We start from the raw sequence: 25,159 nt of genomic DNA on the forward strand, positions 1-25,159 counted from the left end.
AGCAGGAGTGATCCCGCTCCAGTTCCCGCAGCCCTACCAGACTTTAACCACTCACCCCGACCTATATACCGTGTCCGTTCTCGAAAGCCCCCATCGGCATGCTCCGCCAATGGATCCTGAACTACATCTGGCTAGATTCCTGTAAAACTAGGGATATGTAGACAGCTCTGAAGCTAGAGCACTGCCAAATCTCTTCAAACCATTTCATTCGGTCAAAATTGGCCATCATATCTTTACCCGACAACTCTTTCATCTTTCCCGGGTAAAGAGGGGCAACTGTTGATACCCAATTTTCCCTGTATATTTTTTATATGCAAGTTACCTTTCAAATAGCATATGTATGCATATATAAGTATGTCCAAGAGTTTTCTTATTATTCATTAATTTTTAAAGATTTTTGGATCCATTTATTGCCCTATTTTATCAAGAAAAACCCAATAATTATTCTCAAAATTGTCATTTTGGCAATTTACTTATTAGATTCTCATATTTATACTAAAATATAGCTAAATTAATTTTTGCATAATTTTACAAATTTATTTAGTATTTTTAAAAGCTAAATTGCATATAATTGCAATATTAGCCTATTTTAAGATTTAATTGTGTTTATAATTATAAAATTGACTCCAGTATTTTTATTTTTATAATTATATATTATTAATCATTTTAGTACCTTTAATTTATTTTTAGAAATTATTTTACTATTTTGTTATAAAATTAAACATGGGAAAAGTGGCTATTTAAATGTTAGCCCATTGCATTTCAATTTTAACCAGATTGGGCACCCCTAATTGAACCCAATTTCAGATCCCATTACCCGGCCCAAATCCTAAATTTACCCAACCCACGACCCTCTTAATAACCCGTCCGGATCCCCCTTTCAATCCCAACCGTTGATCATTTAGATCAACGACTCATACTCACCCTTTTCTTTTTAATTTCCTAATACCCCCAAACCCTAATCATTTCTCACCGGTAGCCGCCCCCGGATTCCCCCTCTCCCAAATTCTCTCTTAGAAACCCTAGCCTTCTCCCTCCACTTCCACTCTAAAACCACCGGAATCCATGGCTTCCAAGGCCATAGAAATCCTATACCGGCCTCCTATAACTCCTACACGTTTGATTACTGAAGTTTCAAGGCCTGACCACAAAGAACCTTGGCCAAAAGCTTGTTTGATTCGAGTTCTATGGCCATTTCCGGCTTTGCTCCGGCAAGCCATAGCTATTCGAGCCTGATCTCGACTTCTCCTGCTCAGATCAACGACTCTCCAAGCCTTTCTCACCATCTGGTTTCTTCTAAAACACTAACTTTTGAGGTTCTTCTGATTTCTTTAGATCTGTTCTAGATCCGTGTTTTCCCAAAACTTTTAAACGGTTTCTCTAGATTTCTTTCAACAAACTATGCTTTCAAAACCTTTATCTTTCCGATTTAGGGTTTTTGTTAAGTTATTTAGATGCTTCTATGATTTTCTTTTTCTCTTTTGTGTTTCTTCTACTATGTTTCTTATTAGTTTCTTCTACTGTGATTTTATGTGTCTCTCCTAATGTGTTCTTACGAGTTCTTCTGCTGTGTCTTCCTATGTGTTTCTTCTACTATGTTCTTATGAGTTCTTCTATTGTGTTTCGCATATTGTTCTTATACTATGTTTCTCATGAGTTTCTTCTACTGAAAGATGCATGTTAAAGGTCTCAGTTCCTTTCTAAAATCTCTGAACTTGTTTCGTTAGTATCTTTTCCTTGATTACTTGTCCTTTCATCTCTACACTCGATTGATGGCAAGAACCCTAGAATTTGGGGATTCATTCGAGTTTTGAGACCATTGGCTATGTGATTTGTTTGTTCTTCATCTCTGAACTTGATTGATTTTAAAAAAAAAGTCCTTACTTCTTTGTACCTATTTCGAGTTTCTGAAGTTATCTCATTTACTACTCGATTAGGCTTCCAAACCTTTGTTTCTACCTTTGTTTCTTTATATGGTTCTGATTCCCTGTTAAACTCTTCTAAGGTCTTTCTACTGGACCCTTTGTATGCTATTTGATACTCTCTCTCTCTCTTCTACATTGCTGAGTTACTGAGATTGACCTATGTGACTATCATCTTCCTATAGTCTACTACTTACTGATTTTGCAATTGCATGACGTTTTTCTTTGTCCTAAATTTAGCCTCGCATACTTGTATGCTCTTTATATGTGCTGAACTTCCCTCTAAAATGGCTTTCAATTTTTGATTAATTTTAGACTTCCTTTGTGTAAGCCAGATTGATTTCTTTCCTTGTTTGCTGATTTCCCTGTTACTTGGTCGAAAACTTTCCTTAGCCTTTCTGACTTGGTTTATTCATGGACCAGTAATTACAAATCTCTGAATCCTTGATTTACTATTTACTAATTGATTTTTACCTTATTTATTTAATCGTGTATTTCAAAATTCTTCCCTTAAGTAAACTCCTATGTATCTACCCCTAATTGCCTACTTTGCACAAGATGCTTACTTGATCCCTTTCCTTAAATAATTTTGTTCATTACCTTTTAAGTTTACACTCCTTAATTAAAGGAAGTCTCATACTAATTGATTTTAATTGATACCCAGTTCCTTAATTATTGTCTTACCTTATTTCCGCCTGTTTTCACACTATAAATACCTACTCTTCATTGACACAAACACACCAACACTCATAGTCTTTTTGAACTTATACCCATACTCAAAAGTATTTTCTCTTGTAGCTTGTTTGCAAGTCCTGCTGCCTGCTTTTCTCTATTTGCTTCTTTGAAAATGGTATGTCCTGATTTAAGGTTTTCAGCACCACAACAATGTGTTTATTTACTACCTTTGTATGCGTGTCTACCTACTGCTTCTGTATAGTTCAACACTTATACTAGTATGCTGAAATTTCTTTCTGCCTGTTCTATTATGAATTCCAAACCCCTACCCCTATGTGTTCATGCTATGGTTTGAGGCACGGCAATACTGCAAATTATTGTCCATGAATCAAACTTGATCCCCTGGGATCCTAGCCTCTAATAATGTGTGTTCTAGCAGGCTTATAGGTATTCTAGCATTCTCCATTGCTGGGCATGCCTAAAGCCTGCCCTTGCCTAAGCAATAGACTCTTCACAATTTCCCTATTCCTCTGGACCCCTTATGGGTACTTATTTGTAGTTGTTTCCCTCTCCTTTCCCCCTTTTAGCATTCTGTTCTTCACTTGCACACTTTCTTAGTCTTTAAGTTCTGCCCCCTCTTGTGAGCCTTGCCTTGGGAACCTTTGTGCTGCCTCTGAACTTGGACACTTAAGGGTTGGCCCTTCCACACTGCACTTATCCCTGTTCTAATAATACATTTGGGTGTGAGCATTGACCGGAGTCCCATTGAGGCTCTTAGGGAACTTTGACACACTCAAATGGGAGAACCGCTTTGGATCATGATCTCTTGGAGTTGGTTTACCTCATAACTCAGTGAGGAAGTCAGAATCAGGCTTCCTCTAGTTGTACTTTTATTTATATTTTTTTGATGTATTCTTATTTTATTCCGGGCTGTAATAATTTGTAATAAACTCTTGGGGATGGTTACTGAAAAGGGTGGGTAACTATGTATGCAAATGGTAGATACCATGTCTATAGGTATTTTGAATTCTGCATATTCAAATGCATATAGAAATCATGCCTATAAGTCATTTTGAATTCTGCACATCTAATTCTCACATAGATACCATATCTATAGGTATTTTGAATTCTGCATACTCAAATGCATATAGACATCATGCCTATAGGTCGTTCTGAATTTTGCATATCCAATTCTCATATAGAAGTCATGCCTACAGGATTGTTCAATTCTGCGTATTTGATTACACCTAGATACCATGCGCATAGGCCTTAAGAAAAATTCTGCAAACTAGATACCATGTTTGTAGGATTAAAACCAGTCTTACGCATCTAGATACTATGCCAATAAGGTTTTTCTGCATTTTTACACCATGTCTACAAAGTTCAAAATCAACAACGCGTAGAGAGCATGCCTATAGGAACTCCTAATCGAATCTGAGCCGCTTCATTCACGTATAGAGCTAAAATTGGTAATAACGGGTACTGTTAGTTGTAGAACTTGTAACCAATTCATTAAGACTTGCCTCTCTTTTAACAATCTGATTACCCTTATTTAGCGAGTTTAACCAGTATGTTTTAGACACTACTATTTCATTGCTTTTCTGAATCCAGTAGATATTATGCCTATAGGATCCTTGTCCAACGCTTAGGCAAGCCTTAGGGTAAAATTATAAGTTGAATCTGTTTCTGGTAATTATTACAACCAGCAGGCAGGCCTGATTCGGACTTCTTATCTGAGTTATGTAATAAACTAAAACTGCCTCAGTGACCGTCCTTCTTCATCTATAATAATCAGACCTAAATAGTATGTGTAAGTCATGTTGATTACGTGCTTCTTTGTTCAAGGAGGTATATCTGAGTCTCTGCTTGTTATGTGCTTTTCCCCAACTTGCAATACGTTTTTTGTATGTCGCCTTAGAATTTTTACCTTTGAAACTACAAATAAGCCCAATATCCATCCCTTTAGGATTAGTAGTCCTAAATGCCTCCGGGACTGATAAGATTGGGACGGGTAATAGCATGCAATAAGTAAACGAGACCAACTCGCGCTTTAAATACCTTAACGGGGTGGGAAGGGTAGATATGGATATGATGACCACGCGATAACATCATGTGTAGCCCCTCATTGAGGAGTGATTACCAGACCTTGTGTGGGCTGATCCATATTTTTAATAAACCTAGGACCCCCTTTCCTTTATTCTTATTTCTTTAATATTTTCATTCTAGAATCCGTTTCCTCAAATTGCTTTTTTAAACTGTCTATTTTCAAACCTTTATATGTAAAATCCCCTCCTATTTGAGCTTTATTTGTCTATATGTTAATTGTGCCCTAAACTCACAATAATTGTCTGGCCGGGAACCACACTAGTGGATTCTGAGGGGTGACTAACACCTTCCCGTTGGAATAATTTCAAGCCCTTACCCAATCTCTGGTTACTCAAATCAAACCCTCTTGGTATCCTAATGCACCCTAATCATTAGGTGGCGACTCTTCAAATCAAACCCAATTCCCAAAAGGAATGAGTTGTCCCTCCAAATGTCACAAACCCAATTCCGCGAGGAAAAAGGGGGCGCGACAGGCGTGCAACCCTATCCCAATATACAAATCAACACCAATCATAAAAGAATCCCGGCAAGGGAACAATAAGGAAACAACAATATCCCGGCAAGGGAATCAACAACAAGAATAAACACATCCCGGCAAGGAAACTAACAGTAAGAATTAAATACGTCCCGGCAAGGGAATCAGCTATAACCAAACTTGTACCAACAATTAACTTTACAAATGAAACCTCAACTGGAGCCAATGCTCAACAATAAACAAATACCATGAAGATAATCATAATTCTTGCCCAACACGAAGAATCAACAATTTAGGCATTTGTAGTACTTATTAAGAAACACAACAATTACAATTTAAGACTCACAGGCATACTTGACAACGACATATAGATAGTCGTCACCACACCTATATGTCATACACTACACTAGCACATAGCAAATAAAACACAATTCCTATTCCCTCAAGCTAAGGTTAGACCAAACACTTACCTCGAACTTCCACGGCTAACTCAAGCCTCAAACACCGCTTTTCCTTTAGAATTCACCTCCAATTTACTTGTATCTAGCCCATATTAATTTAACAGCATCAATAGATACTAAAAATTCAACCCCAATGCTAAATTATAGGTTTTCTATAATTTTCCCCAAAAAGTCAAAAATTGACACCGAGCCCGCTTGGTCAAAACTCGAGGTTCGGACACCCATTCAACCACGAGCCCAAATATGTAATTAGTTTCGAAATCTGACCCCAAAACGAGGTCTAAATCCCATTTATTCAAAAAGCTCTAACTCTACCCAAATTCCCAATTTCTACCATGAAAATTCTTGATTCTTGATTAAAAAGTGATGAAAAATATTGGGTAATTGAAAGAGTAAAGTTTAGAATTGATTACCAATAATTTGGGGATGAATTTGTGTGAAGAAAATCGTCTCTTGGTCTTGGGAGTTCGAAAATATGAAGAAAATGGGTTCTGCTCGTTTTGAAATCTATTTTAAAAAGACTGGGCAGGCCTTTACCGCGTTCGCGATGGGCCTGCCGCATTCGCGATGGGTCAGGCCCAAATGGCCTCCGCGTTCGTGTTGGATGGCCCGCATTTGCGGAGCTTTAGCTCCTCAGGCCTTCACGTTCGCGGTCAAAGGGCCGCGTTCGCGTAGAGCAATTTGAACTCCCTCCCCCAGGCCCACTAACCCTATGCGTTCGCGTGAGCCTGAATACGTTCGTGAAGGGTAACTCCCCCCAAAGCTTCGCGTTCGCGTCCTGAGATCCGCGTTCGCGAAGAACAAACTGACACCTGAGGGAACTTGCCTTACGCAATCGTGAGTGAATCCACGCGAACGCGAAGAACAAAATTGCTGAGCACCTGAGACAGTAAAACTTGCAGCTTTTCTAAGTGTAAAAACATCCTGTGGCCTATCCGAAACTCACCCGAGCCCTCAAGTATCCAAACCAAACACACATACTAACTCAAAAACATATTATGGACTTACTCGTACGATCAAATCACCAAATTAACATCTTTAACAACGAATTTAGCATCAAAATCAAAGGAAAATTTTAAGAACTCTTAAGTTCAAATTTTAACAACCGAGGGTCCGATTCACGTCATACCAAGTCGTTTCTTACCAAATTTTACTGGCTCAACTTAAATAACATATATGACCTGTACCGGGCTCCGAAATCAAAATACGGGCCCGATACCATCAAATTCAAACATATTTAAATTTACAAAGACTCTTATAATTTCAGTTAAATAATTTTCTTCAAAAATTCATTTCTCGGGCTTGGGACCTCGGAATTCAATTCCGGGCATACTCCCAAGTCCCATATTTTTCTACGGACCATCCGGGACCGTCAAATTTTGGGTCCGGGTTCGTTTACCTAAAATATTGACCGAAGTCAACTTAAATTCAATTTTAAAGGCCAAATTAGCATTTTCATCAGATTTTCACATAAAAGCATTCCGGATATACGCCCGGACCATGCACGCAAATTGAGGTGCGATAAAAGGATGCTTTTAAGGCCTCGAAACACAGAATTTACTTGTAAATCAAGTGTTGACCTTTTGGGTCATCACATTATTGAGAAGGTTTAAATTTTAAGATTATTTATATATAATCCAAATAACTTAAATATTTACATGGTTAGTGTCCGCATATCCGCGCGGGTAGTAATACTAGTTAAACAATAAAATAATAAGAAGAATATTGCAGAGAAAAGTAGCGAGAGAGAATTCTTATTGATTTGGGATGAATTAGAATGGAATAAGACCCTCTATTTATAGGGAAAGAGTGACTTAACCACCAAGTATAATTCCTACAATCTCTCTAAATATAGACATTCACCTTAAATAAAACTCTATTTATTACACTCCCCCTTGATTGTCTATTCAACAGATAATGTGCCTCATTAAAACCTTAATACATCACAATCGAAATAAAACTAATCAAAACAATTTAAATAAAAACTAAAACATGCTACTCAAACAACGTAGAATCACAAATCAACCAACACACGCACCAAGCTATCATACTAAAATGAAATGAGAATGAAAATTGAGAAATGGACCTTTTATTGATAAACAAAGCCGAAAATTGCAAATCAATCGGGCTAAACCAAGCAACAATCCTCAGACTGACACACCAAAATTAACAAATCGGAACCTCGAATCAATACCAGAAAGCTCGAAACCCAAATCGACCTCAGTCAGACAATACACTAAAACCTCCAAATATCGGGTCTAAGGCAACAGTCGAGAGCCAAATGGATTTTACAATGGCAGATCGGACCTCACAGCAATTGATGGTTCAAGCAATTCCATGGAGTTAAAGTTGAAAAAAAAGCAGTGAAATTAAACCCACTATGTGAAGTCACAGAACCAAGGATTTCCAGCAAAATTTTAGCATATGTTTCCAACCCATGATATAACTTCCAAGTCCATTGTAGAACAAGCTGCCAACTTTACATAAAATTATAAAATCCTCTTGAGTTAATTGCTACCAATTTCAACGTAGTAGAAAGAAATAGAAAGGACAAGCCACCAACAATTATTTCAAAAAGAATCAAGCTCTGACAAGAAAGGGATTCTGAACAAAAGTAGAAAATTCGAAGTGGGACGATGGGGTGGAGCTGCCGCTTTTCTTTTTGTTGTCTAGGTCTAGGAAATGAAAACTTAATGGTAGGATTTCTATAATTGGGTATTTTATATGGAGGTGGGAAGGGATGATGACCATTGGATTAGAAAGAAATAAATGGCTAGGATTAAATCTTTCACTTAAATGGGCTAATGGGTTAGGAAGAATGGGCTAAGGGTAATTGGGTTGGACCATGTCTTTTTGTGTCTCAATTTTGGGCTAAGAAGACTCCAAAAATTATTATTTAAAACCATAGTTAAATTCCTTTAATATAAGATAACTATACTACATGATGCAAAAATAAATTCTAATTAATTAAACTAAACTATATTAAAACATGAAACTATTACATATTTTTTTGTATTTTTCAAGATTACATAAAGATAAAAACAAAGTACTATTTTTTGTATTATTTTTTTTACTTTATGAAAGGTACATAAAATAAAATATTTTTTTTGTAATTTTCATTTTCTTGTAATAAAATAAAGTAAAAGGGTAAAAATGAGTTGAAATAGCTATATTGGGCCTAAATTAAATATTTATGTGCTAAAATATAAAAAATCTTGGGGAGGGTCAAAAATCACATGTCTACACGAGCATCAGAGACCTGGAAGAGTTTTCAGACAAAGAACGACTAGACAAGTTTTCGACCTGACCCTTATTTAAGGAGACCAAAAACTAAGAGGAAGAAGAATGTGACCGAGCCCTGGTATCTGAGCTGCCTACATATCCTTGGCTATAAAGGAATCAAGCCATGTGTAATTCAGAGGTGAGTGAGATGATGGAGTGTGCCGAGGTGGAGAGCCGGTCGAGGTACCGGTCCGCCGAGGTTCCGGTCCGCGGTCCTGCTGTTACATCAAAAATCAAAACATGAAAAAGACAAGCTAAGCCTATCAACTACGAGTTACAAGATTCCTATCTATAAGTCTTCTGAAGCTTGATCTTGAGTGGTTCTTCATGCAGACTTTAGATTTGAACCTTGATGCTTGCTAGTTGCAGGTGCTAGTTCGTTCTTCTTTAGCTTTTGGATCAATATCGGACATGCAGTGCTTGTGACCTCAGTCATGTCTTGAGCAATCCGCCTCTTGTTTCAGCTTCTGCATTTTGGCTTCACTCCTTTTTTCCCCTTTTTCTTTTCTTATTATTTATTTTTTGTTTTTGTTTTGTTTTGTTTTTAATTCTGTACTGAGATTACTTCCATTGATCATCTCGTCTGGTGACTCGCCTTCTTGCCGCGAGCTTCTGCTACTTCTAACTTGAACTGTTTTCCTTTGAGACTTGAACTACTTTCCCTTGAAACTTAAATTGTTTTCCGTAAAACTGTTTTCCTTGAAACTTGAACTATTTTCCCTTGTTCTCCAGGTGAGCGCCTGATTGCTGAACTTGACATGTCTTCCTTTGAAGCTTGAATTGTTTTGTCTTGTTACTTGAAACTGTTCTCCCTTGCACCTTGAATCATTTTTCCTTGAAACTTGAAATGTTTTCAAACTTGAGTTGTTTTCCCTTGTTCTCCAGGTGGGCGCCTGATTACAACAAAACAAAAGAAATTTTTTCTGCCCCAGTTTGCACTAGGAAGATTTGTGAGTTGTTAGCAAAATTGTAAACCACTTGTACTATTGATGCAATGATGAGAGTAAACTAAAGAATAAACTAGGAAAACTATAAACTAAGCTTGACTAAAGTAAAAACTCACCCTATTCTCCAGGTGTGGCCCCCTGATTTCAGGAAAACTAAACATTGATGATCTTAAGAAAACTAAAATTTGACCCATTTTTTTCAAATCCAAACTTCCTCTTTTTTTTCTTTTTTTTTCATTTTTTTGACTCTTGATTCTAAACTTGATTCCAAAAGAGGGTGTCAAAGAAAATAACGTAGGCTCAAAGGGGGTGACAAATGGTATAAAGTATTTGGGTAGAAGAAAAAGGGCATCCCAACCTCAAGAACGCCAAACATAGTATCTTTTCGCGATCACAGCATTGACGAACATGTCTGTCTTCTTGGTGTGTCGTGGTCACAAGACACTTTACATCCCTTAATGTCAAACTTTCCAACAAATTTCAATTGATTAAACATCCTCAAGCCCGATCTTCACAATGATTTGAAGGTGAATTTTACTCGACCTTAGTTCCAAAGTATTCCAATTCTTTATTCATCCTCAAAAGTATTTTTTTAGTTATCGAATTCCAGATTAAATCAGTTCCTAAGATCTGGCCAAAATTTCTGCATGCATGTCATGTCATTAGAACTAGCAAGAAAAGAACTAGGAACAGAATGACACAAAAGGATAAACTGTATTTTATTGAGTAAAGGATGAAAGGGTTTTACAGCTAAACAAGCAACTTAAAATACGAGTTACAACCCTAAAATAACCCGAATAATGAAAATAGCAACAGAATAGACAGACAAGACTCACACAAACAGAATGGAGGGATAGAAGGGTTTGACTCAATAAAACAAATAAAATCTGGATCACAACCCTGAAATAACCCAGATAATAGAAAAAACATCAAAACAAGCTACCAAGATTCCTTCCTAGTGAGGAGGGAATGATTTTTCAATTGCTAGACTTGGCATTTAGCCACAAATTTGCTCATCAGAATCAGCAGAGCCTTCTCCAATTTCAACATCATTAATTTCAGTTAGCAAGTTCCCGAGAGGATTCTCATACTCCATGTCACCAGGCATCATCCCCACAAAGTGTGCATCATGATGTGCAGGTAAAGGATTCTGCGCGATATTCTGGGTGTCACTGTCTTGGATCACAATCAGGTTTCATCCTTTCTATTTCTCTTTTCAAATCCCAACAACTTTTAACATTGTGTCCCTGGGCATTGGAATGGTATTCACACCTTTTAGAAGGGTCATAGCTTCTTACACGTGGGTCCACATGATTTGGAGGAATAGGTGCAATCATGTCATAATGCTTTAATTTCTCAAACAAGCTTGCATAGGACTCTCCTATTGGTGTAAAATTATCTTTCAACTTTTGTTTCCCTCTATACCTCTGGCCTGGATGTGGGTTATAGGGTATGTGAAAATTTTGTGGAAGCTGGTGGAGATTTTGTGATGCTCGCGCTCGCCTTCTGGGGTGTTTTGGTGGCTGGACAACATACTGAGGTGGAGCGACAGAGTATTGAGGGTTCTGAGGTGGATAATACTGCTCAGGGGAGTCATGGAAAACTTGAGGAGGCTGCTTATACCTTCGAGATGTTCTCCTGGGACCTCTTCTCGACCCTGATGTCATCATGATTTCTTTATCCTTCTCATTTGTGCCACTGAAATTATCAGATTCAACCTGGACAGCTTGAGTTACAGCTTTAAGAACTGCTTGACTTATAATTTTGCCTGTCTTAAGACCATTCTCTACCATTTCTGCCATTTTGATTGCTTCCGAGAAGGATTTGCCCACTGCGGACATCATGTTTTGAAAATAATCTGGTTCTTGAGCGTGAAGGAAGACAGTGATTAGCTCGTGGTCGTCCATGGGTGGCTTAACTCTAGCTGCTTGCTCTCTCCATTTAATGGCATATTCCCTGAAACTTTCAGTTGGTTTCTTCTTCAAGTTTGAAAGGGAATTGCAGTCTGGGGCAATGTCAATGTTGTATTGGAACTGTTTGACAAAGGCCTATGCCATGTCATCCCAGACATACCAGCGAGACGTGTCTTGATCCATAAACCATTCGGAGGCTACTCCCGTAAGGCTTTCCCCAAAATTAGCCATCAACAATTCTTCATTTCTTCCCACACCTCTCAGTTGATTGCAATACCTTTTCAGGTGGGCTATGGGATCTCCATGTCCATCATACTTTTCAAATTTGGGAGTCTTGAAACCAGGCGGCAAGTGGACATCGGGGAACATACATAGATCTTTGAAGACAACACTTTTTTGACCTGCCAACCCTTGCATGTTTTTCAATCGTTCTTCTAAGCTTTTCACTTTTTGGGTCATTTCTTCCTGTACCATCTTTCGGGCAGACTTCTTAATGTTTGCAGGAAGATCAAATAGGTATGAGTGGTACTGCTCTTGCCGGGTAGCAAATTGTGACTCATGACAAGGCTGTCTTTGGCCATTGGCGCATGCTTTAAACATTTTGTTCATTTGCTGTTTCAGTATCTATTTTCCTCAACCAAAGTAGACTCTTGTTGAACCCTCTAACCTTGAGTCTCTTGAGCACTTGTAACAGCTTCGATGTCAGTTATCATTTTTCCTTGGATCTTGTGTTGTCCGTTTACCACAAACCGACCACCTCAAACTTTCTTCACAATTCAAAATAAAAGACGTGTTAGAATGGACTCAGTTGGTCCTTATTATTATCATCATTTTCTCATTTTTCATTTTTTTCATCATTTTTTTAATGGTTGATCGAACCTGATGTGGGTTGCCTACGTATCAGGTGGGAACATGAATCAGATCTTACGTAGTTCGGGAAAATCATGAATAAAGTAAATAAACTAACTTTTTTTTTGACTTTTTTCTTTTATTTTTTCGAAAGAAAGACTTATAAAGAAGAAAGGGAATATTTTGATTTTGATTTTTCTTCAGCATTTTTGCAAAAAAAGACTTCTAAAGAAGAAAGATTTTTTTTTTGAATTTTTTCGGGAATTTCGAAAGAAAAAATTCTAAAGAAGAAAGAAAATATTTTTGGAATTTTATTTTAAATTTATGAAAGAAATGCTTCTAAAAAAAGAAAATGTTTTTGAATTTTGAATTTTCTTTTCAATTTTGAAAGAAGAATGAAAATATTTTTGGATTTTTGGAAGAAATTAAAAGAAAATATTTTTGTATATTATTTTTTTAAAAAAAAACAATTAGGGTCTAAGAGAAAGGCTTTCTAAAGAAGCAAGTAATGGAAAATATTTTTTTGGATTTTTGAAAATTGGGGACTCAAGAAAAAAGATTTTTCTAGAGAGGAAGTAAAGGAAAATATTTTTGGATTTTTTGAAAATTATGGGCCGGAACCGATGAGGTTTGCCTACGTATCTCACATCCGGTGAGAATCAGACCTGCGTAGTTCACCCGTTTTGATGCAACAGAAAAATATGACTTATTTTGAAATGACTTTTCTTTTTTTCTTCAAAATTTCAACAGAATTTCAGGGTAATTCAAATACCTACCTCTCACTCTCTTTTCTTTTCTCTTTTTTTTTCGATTTTCACTTTTTTTTTTCATTTTCTTTCCCTATTCTAGAAGCCAGTCAACATGCAAGCCGAAATAGACAGATACGCAAGTAGCACGTAAGATGTATCAGGATGCTCTTTTAATTTGGGTGCACCTGTCCTAGATGGACCCAACCCCTGTGTTGAGTCCCCAAAGTCAAATGCACATAATACAAACAAATGTTCCTACTAGGGATTCGGCATGAGGCTGAGTTATTCTAGGTTCAAAATCCTGGGTATGTGTTCTAGACTGTGTACCCGAGCGAACAACTCGAGCCGAGGAGGGGGCTACGTACCGGGAACCAAAAGGCCATCCAGCTTAGTAACTTGTCCGAGCCTCTTTTTTATTTCAAGGTTTGACACTAACAGAACAGAGAGTCTTGACCAGCGAGCACATCCCCGAAGATGAGAAGAAAAGGGTTTCGTAGCAGTTTATATACAGTTTAGATAATATCAAAGCGGTAAAAGCCTCATTTAATACATTAGGCCCAAGCATGTAATAAAATCAGATAACAGATAAAGCCAAATACTACAATTCATCTAAGCTCGAATTCTGAACCCTAAACCAGAGATTCTGGGTTCGTTCCCCAGCAGAGTCGCCAGAGCTGTCACACCTCCTTTTTCCTACCCCCACAAGGGAGTACAAGAGAGTTTTTTCCAGTTTAAGTGACAATCAAAACTGGATTATTTATTAAAGAATCAGAGTCGCCACTTGGGAGATTTATGGTGTCCCAAGTCACCGGTTGAATCCCGAATCGAGGAAAAGCTTGACTCTGTTTAACAGTCCGCGAACCAGAAATCCGAGTAAGAAATTCTGTTAACCCGGGAGAAGGTGTTAGGCATTCCCGAGTTCCGTGGTTCTAGCACGGTCGCTCAACTGTTATATTCGGCTTATTATCTTATTTTAATACATGTTTTATCCTATGGTTCAATTTTAACTTTATAACCGCTTTTGTTTAATTATTTTTCAGAGAGATTCAACGTCATCTAAAATACATCTTGAACCACGTCACATAAATGCATCCGTGGTCCATGACATATTTTATCTAACGTTGTTGAGATTTGGATTTGGGTCACATAATTGCGCACCCGAATTGGGATTTACTTATCATGACCACGCCACGTGAATCGTACCCGTGATCACGATAATTTATTAATTGCGCCTAAAGCAACTAGCGCATTTGATTATTCTCCTAATCTTTAAGATTGTTGTGATGCCAAATTTATGAACAAGATATTATTGGGGCAAATAGGCTAGCTAACATGATCTATTACTTGGCTAGATTTCTTATGGTCTAAAACCCACCTTATGACCCATTCTTATTCCTTGCCAAGAAAGAAAAAACTCCAATTTTCCCATCTATCCAATTAAAAGAACTTATTCAAGAACCAAGACTACATACATCACAATCGAAATAAAACTAATCAAAACAATTTAAATGAAAACTAAAACATGCTACTCAAACAACGTAGAATCACAAATCAACCAACACACGCACCAAGCTATCATACCAAAATGAAATGAGAATGAAAATTGAGAAATGGACCTTTTATTGATGAACAAAGTTGAAAATTGCAAATCAATCAGGCTAAACCAAACAACAATTCTCAGACTGACACACCGAATTTAACAAACCGGAACCTCGAATCAACACCATAAAGCTCAAAACCCAAATCGACCTCAGTCAGACAATACACTAAAACCTCCAAATATCGGGTCTAAGGCAACAACCGAGAGCCAAATGGCTTTTACAATGGCCGATCGGACCTCACAACAATTGACGGTTCAAGCAATTCCATGGAGTTAAAGTAAAAAAAAAAAGTAGTGAAATTAAACCCACTATGTGAAGTCACAGAACCAAGGATTTCCAGCAAAATTTTAGCATATGTTTCCAACCCATGATATAACTTCCAAGTCCATTGTAGAACAAGCTGCCAACTTTACATAAAATTATAAAATCCTCTTGAGTTAATTGCTACCAATTTCAACGTAGAAGCAAGAAACAGAAAGGACAAGCCACCAACAATTATTTCAAAAAAAATCAAGCTCTGACAAAAAACGGATTCTGAACAAAAGTAGAAAATCCGAAGTGGGACGATGGGGTGGAGCTGCCGCTTTTTCTTTTTGTTGTCTAGGTCTAGGAAATGAAAACTTAATGGTAGGATTTCTATAATTGGGTATTTTATATGGAAGTGGGAAGAGATGATGACCATTGGATTAGAAAAAAATAAATGGCTAGGATTAAATCTTGCACTTAAATGGGCTAATGGGTTGGGAATAATGGGCTAAGGGTAATTGGGTTGGACCATGTCTTTTTGTGTCTCAATTTTGGGCTAAGAAGACTCCAAAAATTATTATTTAAAACCATAGCTAAATTCCCTTAATATAAGATAACTATACTACATGATGTAAAAATAAATTCTAATTAATTAAACTAAACTATATTAAAACATGAAACTATTACATATTTTTTTGTATTTTTTAAGATTACATAAAGATAAAAAGAAAGTACTATTTTTTGTATTTATTTTTACTTTATGAAAGGTACATAAAATTATTTTTTTGTAATTTTTATTTTCTTGTAATAAAATAAAGTAAAAGGGTAAAAATGAGTTGAAATAGCTATATTGGGCCTAAATTAAATATTTATGTGCTAAAATATAAAAAATCTTGGGGAGGGTCAAAAATCACATGTCTACACCAGAGTGGTCTAGGAATAGGGCTTTAGGTTCTTCTTGGGGTCCTTTTTAGTGTAGGAACGACTGGTATTTTTGTTAAAGAAGGGGTGGAGTTTTTTTTTGCCTCCGGAATGAGAGATTAGGTTCTTCTTTTATAGGGAGTAGGAATTAGATTAGGTCAAATGGGAAATGGGTATGGGCTCAATTTTTTGGGCCATCCGAAATTGGGCCTTTCCAACCCAAAATCTTAATTCTTTTCTACAAATAGTATAAAATCTATACTATAAAATACATAACTAACTCTAATTAATTGAAATAAATAATATTATATTGTGAAACTATTTTTTGGTATTTTTTCAAGATTATATAAAAAATAAAAATAGGTGTAAATAGTATCACTACATTAAGTACTAATTAACCTTAAATTAAATAGACTTGAAACTATTTTGTGTTTTTGATTTTTTTTTAAATACTAATAATAATAAAATTAGTATATTAGAATCCTAGAAAAATTTAAATAACTCAAATAAATATATAAAATATGTGAAACTACTAATATAGCTTGAAGACGTGGCGGGTCAAAATTACATGTCTACAGCTGCCCCTCTTTGACTAGAAACACAAAGAGTTTTCAGATAAAGAATGACGAGACAAGTTTTTTGACACGACCCTTATTTAGAGAAACCAAAAACTAAAATAAAAGACAATGTGACTGAGCCCTGGTATATGAGCTGCCTACATATCATTGGCTATAAAGGAATCAGGCCACGTATAGTTCAGAAGTGAATGAGGTGATGGAGTGTGTGGAGAGGATGAGAGAGTTGAGTAAGGTATTGTTCCATCGAGGTTCCGGTCCGCGGTCCTGTTATTACATCAAAATCAAAATGAAAAAAGAAAAGACTAACTAAGTCTATCAACTACGAGTTACAAGATTTCTATCTCTAAACCTTGTGAAGCTTGATCTTGGATCTTGAATGGTTCTTCATGCAGACTTTAGAATTGAATCTTGACACTTTATAGCTGCAGGTGGTAGTTCATTCTTCCACGACTTCCTCGGATCATGACCGGGCATGCAGTGCTCGCGACTTCAGCCATGTCTTGAGCAGTTCACATCTTTCATCTACTTCTGCATTTGGATTCACTTCCCTCTTTTTTTTTCTTTTCTTTTTTTTTCTTTTTTTGTGGATTGAGACTTATTCTTTTGGTTATCTCGGAATGTTGACTTGTATTTTTGAGGCGAGCTTCCGCTACTTCCAGCTTGAATTAACTTCTGAAATGACTTCCCTCGTTCTTCAGGTGGGCGCCTGCTACTGACTTGAAATTTGAAGTAACTCTGAAATGAATTCCCTCATTCTCCAGGTGGGCACCTGCTACTACAGCAAAACACACAAAACAAAAGCAATTTTTCTGAACCAGTTTGCAGTAGAAAGATTTGCGAGTTGTTAGCAGAACTATAAATCACCTATGCTATTGATGAAGGATGCAATGATGAGAGTAAAATTGAAGACTCGGTTAGGATGTGCGTCTGCTAGGGGTAAAACCTTTAACCTAAAATTAGGAAGTGTGTCTCCTTAAAGAAATAAAATTCGAAAAGTCCAAACTAGGAAGTGTGTCTCCTAGATTTGAGATTGAGCTTGCAGAAAACTATAAACTAAGCTTGACTAAAGTAAAAACTGACCCTATTCTCCAGGCGGGACCCCTGATTTCAAAAAAGCTAAAGATTGATAGCTTAAGAAAACTAAAAATTGACCATTTTTTTCAAATCCAGACTTCCATTTTTTTAAATTATCGTAGGAGAAAATTCATCAGACTAGGTTTTTTTATCTTAGGAGAAAGATTCATCAGACTAAGATTTTGATCCTAGGAGAAAGTTCATCAGACTAAGTCTTTTTTTTGGTATCTTAGGAGAAAGATTCATCAGACTAAGACGTTTATCCTAGGAGAAAGATTCGTCAGATTAAGACTTCGATCCTAGGAGAAAAATTCATCAAACTAGGCTTTTTTATTTTTTGTTATCTTAGGAGAAAGATTCATCAGACTAAGATTTCTATCTTAGGAGAAAGATTCATCAGACTAGGTTTTCTATCTTAGGAGAAAGATTCATCATATTAAGACATTTATCTTAGGAGAAAAATTCATCAGACTAAGATTTCGATCTTAGGAGAAAATTCATCAGACTAAGACATTTATCCTAGGAGAAAGATTCATCAGACTAGGTTTTCTATCTTCAACCATTATATATATATATATATATATATATATATTGATACCGTTATATATATATATATGACATGTTATTTTGAGTGGAACATTTTTATAAAGAAAAAAATGGTTTGAAAAATATAATTTTATATAGTTATTAATATTACTACATTCAATTGTACACATAATATAAGAAAGTTCACGAGATTTTCTTTATTGTAAAGATAGAAATTATTTTCTCACATGAAAAGAAGGTTACCTTTTTAACATTTTAAGAATTAAGCGTACGAAAATTTGGACTCTTTTTATGAGATTAGAAAAATTATAAGTTGAGAAAATATGTGCATTTTTTACATGGATATTTTAATAAAGTAATAATGTATGTATTAATTTTATATGGTACCACATGTCCACGATAGTAAAGTATATTATAGTAAGGTGTATAAAGTATATTAAAGGAGAGTAGTATTTTAAGTAATTTGGGATAATTTTTAATTACATAGGTAATTGGTTAATTATCAAGTAACGGGTCATTACCTAATTAATTAATTCCATATTTTGGATAATCTTGTCCACCCCCACGTGGCAGCCCCTCACTTTCAAAGCAACGACTCTTAAAGTTATGTAAAAGGTGGAAACCTAATATATGGACTCCAAGACACTTCATTTAAGATTTTTGACTACAAAATAACATTTCCAATTTATGAACTTTAAAAGTCTTCTCCTCCTATTTTTTTCAACATTGAGTTATCCTTTCAATGTGTTTGATTTGATTTCTTTTCTCATGTTCAAATGTTCTTCTTTCGTGGTCTGAAAATGTTATCTTCTTTTTGTTAAGATTTTTGATTATTTATAATGGCTTGATTTAATATATTGAATTATGCTTCAGTATGTCAAGAATTGTTAAAAGCAGTCATGTGGTAATAGCTGAATAAGGATCAGTTGCATGGGAGTTGGAGCCTTTAGAACTTATTGAAAACCAACTTTCAATTGAAGAACTTTGTAATGATCCAACTGATCGATTTGAGCAATTGCATCCGGTTCGGCAGTTTGAGGTCACGATTAGCTTCATATTATGTGTATCGATTTAGTGCGTGGTCCGGGCATGAAACCAGAAAGCTTTTATGTGAAAATATGAAAAATATAGTAATTTCTAGTGTTAAAATTTAGTTTTTTTGTTGACTTTGGTTTACATTTTTGGTAAATGGACCCGGATCTGTGTTCCGATGATCCTGGAAGGGCCGTGGTAAAATATGGGACTTGGACGTATGCCCGAAATTGAATTCCGAGGTCCACAGCCTTAGAAAATAATTTTTGAAGAAAATTGTTATGTTGTTTTTTAAAGGAAATAAATAAATGAATTAATGGTTGAACTCATTGGTATCAGACTCGTATTTTGGTTCCAGATCCTGGTACAAGTTTGTTATGATATTTAAGGCCTATCTGTGAAATTTGGTGAGAATCGGAATTGATTTGACATGATTTGGACGTCCGGTTGAAAAGTTAGAAAATCATGAGTTTTGAGGTTAAATTCATAGTTTTGATGTTATTTTGATGATTTGATCACACGAGTAAGTCCTTATGATGTTTTAAGACTTGTGTGCATATTTAGTTTGGAGCTCCGAGGGCTTAGGTGAGTTTCAGATAGGTTTAGGCTATGTTGCGCTTGTTTTTGGATGCTTCATCGTCGTTTCTTCAAGCAAAAATGATACCACATTGAGAAAATGAGATCCAAATTCAGTTTTATTTGAACCATTATATCCGTATCAAAATTAGGGATCCATAGGAAAAAGAATCATCGAATTTGGATTCGTATGAGGAAGTTATGCTCATTTTCGTGTCGGGAAAATTGCTGGTTTCTGGTGTGTTCGCAAATGCGAACTTTATCATCGCATTTGTGATGCCCAGTTGGCAAATGCGAACTTTTGGTCTCAAATGCGACTTCTGTCAGCCCTGCTTTGTTCACAATTTGTAAGGGTTCACACTAGGTCACAAATTGTCACGACCCAATTCCCGAACCCGGTCGTGATGGCGCCTCTCGTGAAGACAAGGCCAGCTAGACCAAAACGGAAACACCTCTTTTAAACAGTCAATCATCATAAACAATAATAACATATAATATAATACTCATAAATTGCGAAATTTTAACATTAACAACAGCAGGAACCATCCTGACACAGCCCAAACCGGGGTGTCACAAGTCATGAGCTACTACAGAATCTGCTATAGGTCTACAAAGTACGGAATCCGATACAACAGTCTGAAGAAAACATAAATGATAGAGGATAAGAGAGACAAGGGGCTGCGGGCATCAACAGCTACCTCGTAACTCCAAATCACTGCCTAGCCTGGAAGGAATCAGCGCTCAGGTGCGGACTCTGCTATATCTGAATCTGCACACACGATGCATGGAGTAATGTGAGTACTCCGACTCAGTGAGTAATAATTATAAATAATGGCTGAAAGTATGAAAACACGTAAAGGCACAAAGCAATTCCATATCAAGCAGTAAAAATCACTTAAAGCAGTAAATCAGTGAAGAAATCAAATGATATTCCTTTTGAAACAAGTAAAATCGGTAAATTAATAGGTAAATAACAAGTAGAAATCCGCCCCTCGGGCACAATATCAATCGCTCAACATAGTATCAGCCCCTCGGGCTCACTCTCAGTACAGTATCAGCCCCTCGGGCTCAGTATCAATCACTTAGGACAGTATCAGCCCCTCGGGCTACCTCACAATCACTCATATCAGCCCCTCAGGCTACCTCACAATCACTCATATCAGCCCCTCGGGCATAGTATCAATCACTCAGCATAATGGGTACCCGCGCTCACTGTGGGTGTGCAGACTCCGGAGGGGCCCCTTACGGCCCAAGCGCTATATCAAGCCACCTCATGGCATCATCACTCGACACTCGGCCTCACATCACTCGAGCCACCTCGTGGCATATAAAGTATCTCAGGCCCTCGGCCTCATATCACTCAGCATATCCTCACATATGGCCCTCGGCCTCACTCAGTCCAAAACATGATGTAGAAATATCATTTAAGTTTCAAATCTGAGTAAATGTGGTTGAGTTTGTAAAACAGTAGATATCAACAGGACTGAGTTCAAATAATAAGTCAAGCAGTGAGGAAACAGTGATAAAAATCCCCGAAGGGTTCAAATAGTTGGCACGAAGCCCAAATATGGCAATCAGCCCAAATCATGATGATAACAAATGAATTTCAGTCAAATATTCGGTAAAATCATCAATCAGGATGGACCAAGTCACAATCCCCAGTAGTGAAGACCCCACGCTCATCATCTAGCGCGTATCTTGCCTCAATATAGCACTACGATGTGCAAATCCGGGGTTTCAAACCCTCAGGACATCATTTACAACCATTACTCACCTCGAACTGGCTAATTCTCTAGCTCGCGATACCTTTTCCCCTCGAATTGGCCTCCACGCGCGTCGAATCTATCCAAAATCAGAACAAATACGTCACAATATGCTAAGGGAACAAAGCCCTAGCGAAAACATTCGAAAAATATCAAAAATCCAGAAATTAGCAATACCCGAGCCCCGGGCCCACGTCTCGAAACTCAAAATTTTTTACGTCATCGGGTTCCTTATCTCGCCATGAGTCTATACATACAAAAATCTCTCAAATCGGACCACAAATGGCTCCTCAAATCCCAAATTTAGAATTTCAATTCCAAGCCCTAATTTCTTCCAATTTTGCTATATTTTCATGAATTTCAAGGATGATTTCACAATATAATCATGTATTTAGTTCGTATGACTTACCTCCAATCACTTCCCGTCAAAACCCCTTCAATTCCCGTCCAAAAGCTCTCAAGGTTGCTCAAAAATGGTGAAAAAATGGGTTTGGTTCGCGGATGAAATATTTTTAACATTCTGCCCGGATCACTGCAGCTAACTCTATGCGATCGCATTCAAGCCCCTGCGATCGCATAACATAAAATCTGCAGCTCCAGAATTAACCTTATGCGATCGCATCCTATCCTCTGCGATCGCATAGCACAATGACCTTAGCCTATGCGATCGCACACCTGCTCCTGCGATCGCATTGAACAAATTTCCACGAAAATCCCGGATTAACTTTACACTGTGCGATCGCATGCCTCCCTATGAGATCGCATTGAACAACCAAACAACCCCTCAAAAATGCTTCTATGCGATCGCATAGAGCAAAACCCTGCAGCACTGATCTGCGGATTTCTGCAACATCCTAAGTCCCAAAATCATCCGTTAGCCATCCGAAATCACCCGGAGGCCCCCGGGACCTCAACCAAAAGAAACAACACATCTTAAAATATTATTCAAACTTGATTCAATCATCAAAATACCTCAAACAATGCCAAAACCATCAAATTGCATCGAATTCAAGCCTAAGTTCTTCTAAAACTTCCGAAATACCCATTTGATCACAAACCCGACCAAAATACCTCCGAATGATCTGAAATTCTACACACACATCCAAAATCACTTAATGAAGCTACTGCAACTCTCGAAATTCCATTTCGACCCCCGTATCAAAATCTCACCTACCAATCGGAATTCGCCAAAATACTAACTTCGCCAATTCAAGCCTAATTCTTCTCTACAACTCCAAAACCCATTCCGATCGCGCTCCTTAGTCACATATCACCTCCCGAAGCTAACCGAACCATCAGAACTCACTTCCGAGCCTTCTATCACATAAGTCAATGTCCGGTTGACTTTTCTAACTTAAGCCTTCTTAAAAGAGACTAAGTGTCTCATTTCTTACCAAATACTCTCCGAACTCAAACTAATCAACCCGATCACATAAAACATGGATAACGAAGCGTAAAGAAGCTGAAATGGGGAAAACGGAGCGGTAACTCATGAGACGACTGGCCGGGTTATCACACAAATGCGACATCTGAGGCCTGTTACGTGAGGTTTTTGACGGGATTTTTACCCATTTTTCAATTTTCTCAAATTCTAAACCTCCATAGGCGATTTTTCAAAGACCCAAACTTCTCCAAATCATTGGGTAAGTGTCTCTAATCAATTTCCAACTATATTTTGTGACTATAGCTTAGATTTAACATCAAATTCATGAGAATCTAAAGGAAAATTTGGGGGAAATTGTGAAATCATTCAAAAATATAAAATGATGATTTGAATGACCAAGTGGTATCGAAATTAGATAATTTTTGTATGGGTGAACTCGTATCGGAATGAGTATTCGGTTTTTGTAAATTTTGTCGGGATCCGAGTTGCAGGCCCGAGGAGTTGACTTTTGTTGACTTTTTGCAAATTGTATAGGAATCATAGTTTTGTTAATTGAAATTGTTTTCTCTTGCATTATTAGATGTATTCAAGTCGTTTTTGGTTAGATATGAGCCGTTCGGAGGTCTTTTCACCCGAGAAGTACATTTTAGAGTATCAGTTTGCCGTTTTGAGGTAAGTATCTTGCCTAACCTTGTGTGGGGGATTTTTCCTTAGGAATTGAGTCTTCTATGCTAATTATAGTCCATGCATGCGAGGTGACGAGTATGTACTCGGACTTATTTGTGGAAAATTTGCCTCTAGGGTTCTTAGGCCCTTATGTGGAAAGTATCCCGTTATGATTGGGTTTCCTAATTGCTTAAATTGCCTCTATATGCTCCATATGACGTTGCTAGCCTTCCTCTAATTCTTACGTGTTACCTTGACCCTTAATTGCCTTAATTGAAATAATTGCCTTCCTTATTGTTTTGATACTTCTTGATTGTAAGTTCCTCTATGACTTCGTGCAAATATGTTATATGTCCAATTGTTGTGGTTACCGGTGTAGTTATCACGTGCTTATTATGATTTGTTATTTTGTTGAGGTTATCGTGCTTCTTGATTTTTCCGTGACCTTTATTATGCACTTGTTGATTTCCTTACCGGGACGTTATTGCTTATGATATTGTTTTCCTTCCCGGGATATTATTGTTATACTATTGTTCCCTTGCCGGGATGTTATTGCTTATGATATTGTTTCCCTTGCCGGGATATTGTTGTTACACTATTGTTCCCTTGCCGGGATATTGTTGTTTACGATCTTGTCTCCCTTGTCGGGATGTTGTTGTTATACTCTTGTTCCCTTGTCGGGATTCTTTTATGATTGATATTGATTTGTATATGGGATCGGGTGGCACGCTGCCATGGTGATATTTGAAATGGGAGTGAGTTGCACGCTTGCAACAAGATATATGAAATGGGAGCGGGTTGCATGTCTGCAACAACATATATGAAATGGGATTGGGTTGCACGACTGCAACAAGATATATGAAATGGGATCGGGTGGCACGCCGCCACGGTGATATATGAAATGGGATCGAGTGGCATGCTGCCACGGTAATATTTGAAATGTGATCGGGTTGCACGCCTGCAACAAGAAAGAATAAAAGTGAATATTGATTTCTTATGGTAAGAACGAGAGTAAAAGCACGAAGGGTGATGCCGTGCACTTTCTGTTTGCTATGCTTATTTGTTGTTACCAATTCAATTGTTTTAAGTGTTCAGATTCCTTTACCGCTATGATCCTTTGTGAAGGAACCCCATCGTGTTTTCAATACTTCGCCACGTTTATATACATATTTTTCAATACTTTAAAATTTCAATAATTGTTTCATCTTCAATTCATTTAGTTACTCAATTAAATTTCCTTAAACCGTCTATTTTACTTAAAAATAGAATTTCTACTAAGTTAATTTATTAAATTCCTTGTTAAAGGTAATAATTTATTCGATGTTGTACTTTAATTAAAAATGGTACTTTCTCTATTCAAATGATTTCTAAAAATAACTTCATCTTTTCTTGC

This window comes from Nicotiana tabacum, chromosome 6, assembly GCF_000715075.1.
Source record: "Nicotiana tabacum cultivar K326 chromosome 6, ASM71507v2, whole genome shotgun sequence".
In the NCBI taxonomy this organism is placed as follows: domain Eukaryota; kingdom Viridiplantae; phylum Streptophyta; class Magnoliopsida; order Solanales; family Solanaceae; genus Nicotiana; species Nicotiana tabacum.